At 44.6% G+C, this 4,187-nt stretch overlaps 1 protein-coding gene across 1 annotated transcript in view; it reads left to right on the top strand.

Annotated features, from left to right (window-relative positions):
- Window positions 1-3,730: 3,730 nt before the first annotated feature.
- TRPC4 (transient receptor potential cation channel, subfamily C, member 4) overlaps window positions 3,731-4,187 on the top strand; it is a 207,420-nt gene continuing 206,963 nt past the window's right edge. Inside the window, exon 1 of the mRNA XM_010835641.1 lies at window positions 3,731-4,008. The gene's annotated coding sequence lies outside the window, so the exon portion shown is untranslated. The remainder of the gene's footprint in view (window positions 4,009-4,187) is intronic.

The raw sequence follows: 4,187 nt of genomic DNA, 5'->3' as shown, positions 1-4,187 counted from the left end.
GAGTGGTGGGTTCAGACATGTACACATGGGGTATAAAAGATTTTCACAAATGCTGGTCGGGGTCCTTGGCTAAGAGGAGACTCTGCCTTGGGCCCGCCGGTGTAATAAACTGCACTCTACTATCTGCATCGCCCTTCTGAGTGAGTTTGTTTCCTGGAACGTGTGGCTACAACATTTGGTGCATGGGCTCCTACAATATGGGGATGACCTGCTTCTGGCTGCCGAGACCAAGGAAAAATCCTGGAAGGGGACAAAATCACTGCTCCAGCTGCTGATGGAAGCAGGTTACCGGGTGTCAAAGAAGGCACAGATCTGCAAGAAGGAGGTAAGGTATCTGGGGTTTGTCTTAAAGAAGGACACAAGGTTCCAGAGTCTAGTTGGGTCCTATATACTGATGGCACTAGCCTGATAAAACAAGTACAATGGCTGTCAGGTTAGCCAAAGCGGAAGGGGCCATCAAGACTGAAAAGGGATGGTGGGAATTGCCAAGTGGCAAATTATTGGTACCAGAGGAGCTGGCACACAATCTGGTAAGCCAAACACACCAAGCGACTCACCTAGGCCATGCTGCCTGCTCACAGGTTAATGCTGCCTCTCGGGTATTCAGACAAAAACCTCCGGGTATTCAGCTGAAACGCACGCTGCCCTTTGAACACCTGGGAGTGGACTTCACTGAAATGAAACCTCACCGACACTACCGTTACCTGCTGGTCATGGTATGTACGTTCTCGGGCTAGGTAGAAGTTTTTCCTACCTGGACTGAAAGAGCATCAGAAGTAGCCCGGTGCCTGCTTAGGGAAATAGTTCCCAGATTTGGACTTCCTACCAGCGTTGGTTCAGACAATGACCCAGCTTTTGTAGCTGATTTAGTACAACAAGTAAGCAAAACTTAAAACATCAAATGGAAACTGCACACTGCATATAGGCCCAGAGTTCTGAGATGGTGGAATGAACCAACTGGACATTAAAGAGACTCTCCAAGTGGATCAAAGAGACTGACTGCTCCTGGGTGGACTTGCTTCCGACGAATCTGCTCAGACTCAGGATGACCCCACATTCCCAAGGCTATTCTCCATACGAAATTGTGTATGGGAGGCCCCCTCCCATAATAAAACAGGTGTCAACAAATTTGCCTCAGGTAAGGGGGAATAGGATTTCACAGCAGATGGAACTGGGTAAGGTAATAAATCAGGTAACTAAGTTTGTACAAGAAAGGGTGCCATTCCCCCTTGGGGAAAAGATTCATGAGTTTACGCTTGGTGACCAAGTATGGGTCAAAGATTAGAAACATGATTTGCTAGCCCCTTGGTGAAAGGGCCCTTATGTTATTCTAACTGCCCCTACTGCAGTTAAAGTTGCAGGTATTGTCCCTTGGATCCATCATACGAGGGTGAAGAGAACATACCATGCAGACCCAAAAAAGACTGAGTGGACTGCACAGAGGGACCCCACTGATTCTCAAGAGACTAAGACCATCCTTAAGAAGAAGGAAAAGAAGATCCTGGACGAGCCCCTTCAGGATGAAGCCGCACAATCAACTCCTGCTGCTTGGCCTCATCAATGTGATTTTGAATTTAACTTCCGTTTCAACTCAGGACAATGTTTTCATCTCATGGGCACATTCCTACTCAGACTTCCACAACACTTCCAACTGCTGGGTATGTGGGGCTATGCCTCTGTCAGTGATGGATGGACTTCCTTGGTGGGTGTTACCACTCTGCCAAGAAGATTTTAAACCACTCTGCTCTTTTCTGGGATGACAAAAAGAGACTTTCCTCTCTCTTGCCAATCATAACCTCTCCTTGCTCTCTTGGTGTAAGACCTACAGTTAATAGATTCGGGTCATGGGGTTACATTTGATATAAAGGCCAGTGTAACAAAAGCCTAACCTACTTGTTGTAAATCTACCCCGGTAGCCCTGGTAAATCTACCTTAATACATGCTAGGTGGACAAGATCCATGTTTCAATGATATGAGTATATTGCTGCCTTATTCGTATCCTCTATAGGGACAACAGATATCGTGATTAAAGTAGAGACCTTGGCTAATTTCACAAAATAGGCCCTCCTAGATAGAACAAAAGCCATCCAAGCCTTAAATGAAGGACAAATCCAAATGAGAAAAGCGGTAATTCATAATAGAATGGCTTTGGACATACTCACAGCTGCTCAAGGAGGGACCTGTGCTATAATTAAGGTTGAATGTTGTGTATACATTCCTGACTTATCTGGCAATGTATCGATTGCTTTAGATGACATGAAAAACCAGGTAAAAGCAATGTCAAATGAAAATATTCCTTTCTGGACTTCAGTCCTATCTTGGGTGAAGGGCGATTGGTGGAAAACTATATTTACCACTGTTGTAGTTGTCTTGATAGTTCTGCTTTGTGGACCCTGAATTTTACAATGTATTATGAACTTTGTAACCCAAAGGTTGATGTCATTCTCCCAAATTGGTGGTCGGAGAGCCAGGGTGCAATATATCCCTATGAATGATGCTCATAATATGAGTTAAGAGCATCAAGAGGAGGGAATGAAGAAGGAATTCATAGGGCCCGGACTCCATCTTAGGCCTGTTCATGCTGATCATGCTCGGCCACATTTCCAATGGACTCTGAACTCTGTGTTTAGTGCCTATGAAAACAACAACAGAAGGATAAGACCCCCTCCAGACAGGGGAACCTTGAAGATCGTATCTAGGTTACTCATTGCCTAAGAGAAAACATACACTAATCCCCCCTTCCTCCAGACAGGCCATACATTTTTCTGTATCTATCAGGGTGTAACCTCGGGTTTATTGATTATTGGCTAATTGTTTGACTGTTTAAGCACATGAGCACATAGTACGTGAATGATGGGATTATTGGGATTGTATTTTCCTTGGTTTATGTAAGTCTCAAGGAATTTGGACTGGTGGGTTCAGACACGTACACATGGGGTATAAAAGATTTTCACAAATGCTAGTCGGGGTCCTTGACTAAGAGGAGACTCTGCCTTGGGCCCACCGGGGTAATAAATTGCACTCCACTATCTGCATTGTCCTTCTGAGTGAGTTTGTCTCCCGGAACGCGTGGCTACAACATATTACAGTTCATTACCTTGCCTACAGATACATATATTCCTGCATATTTTATCACTGTTTAACATGAAAACATTCTACAAAGTGTTTAAAGATATTAAAGTACTTTTGTGGTAAAGAAGTAAAATGAGAAAGATTCAAGGAAAGAAAAGAATCGCCCTGTTGTTTGCACACTTGTTTTCTGGAGAGATACTGTAGGAACCACCTTTGCTTCTGGCCAACTCCGTATTCATTAGGGGAGGAGACGACTTAGAAATTTACAACAGAAGTCAAGGCTGGGCTTAGGATAAACCCAGGAGAAGAGCTGTAAACTAGAAAGAAAGAAACATTTAGGAATAAGAAAAGTGATTACAAAAAAAAAAAAAAAACCAACAGTATGCACATCACCCCAGTGGGTGATCCTTAGCAATTTCCTCTTTACTCATGTAAATACTCAAAAAGAAAAAAAAGCTCTCTTGTGAACTAAAAAATAAGTAAAAAATAAGACAGCCAAGAAGGAAATTCTCTTAATTTTGGGCTTTGGAGGCTGCGTGGGTCCAGCTTGCCGCCTACCCTTGACTCCCTTGGGGGAATATTTCTTGGGAAGAAAATGGTCCGCCTCCTCGCAGTCGTCAGAGCCCTGATTCCCAGAAGGTGTAACCACGCGTGGCTGGGACGGGGAGAAAGAGTGGCCACTCCTGTTGCACAAGCACACAGCCTGAGCAGCATCTGCTGAGATGCGACTGGAGACCAGTGGCTCACCCCAGGGCTTTCGGGAAATGAAAAAGAATCTAGTAGAACCAAGAGTCTCAAGCCGAGTAATCGCTAGCTAGGATTCCGCGTGGATTCCACTCTCTATTTTACAGATTGGACTCTCCAGTCTCAGGGTCGTGACCAAGCAAGCCTCCCGGAGTGACAAGCTGGGAATCACCGCGCCGCAGTGACCAACAAGTAAGTTATTGCCAACTTTGCCAATATATATGACATTTTCTCTAAACACTTTAATCTGATTTTCAGGTGTGAACACCACAGTGATGGCCAAAAGATAACTTTTATCCTGAAATCGTCAGTACGCTGATGGGACCGCCACCACCACCAACACACACACACACACACACACACACACTCAA

Source organism: Bison bison, unplaced genomic scaffold (assembly GCF_000754665.1).
Source record: "Bison bison bison isolate TAMUID 2011002044 unplaced genomic scaffold, Bison_UMD1.0 scf7180017864048, whole genome shotgun sequence".
Taxonomy (NCBI): domain Eukaryota; kingdom Metazoa; phylum Chordata; class Mammalia; order Artiodactyla; family Bovidae; genus Bison; species Bison bison.
The sequence above is the reverse complement of the archived record's forward strand: the minus strand, read 5'-3'. Positions and strand labels throughout refer to the sequence as shown.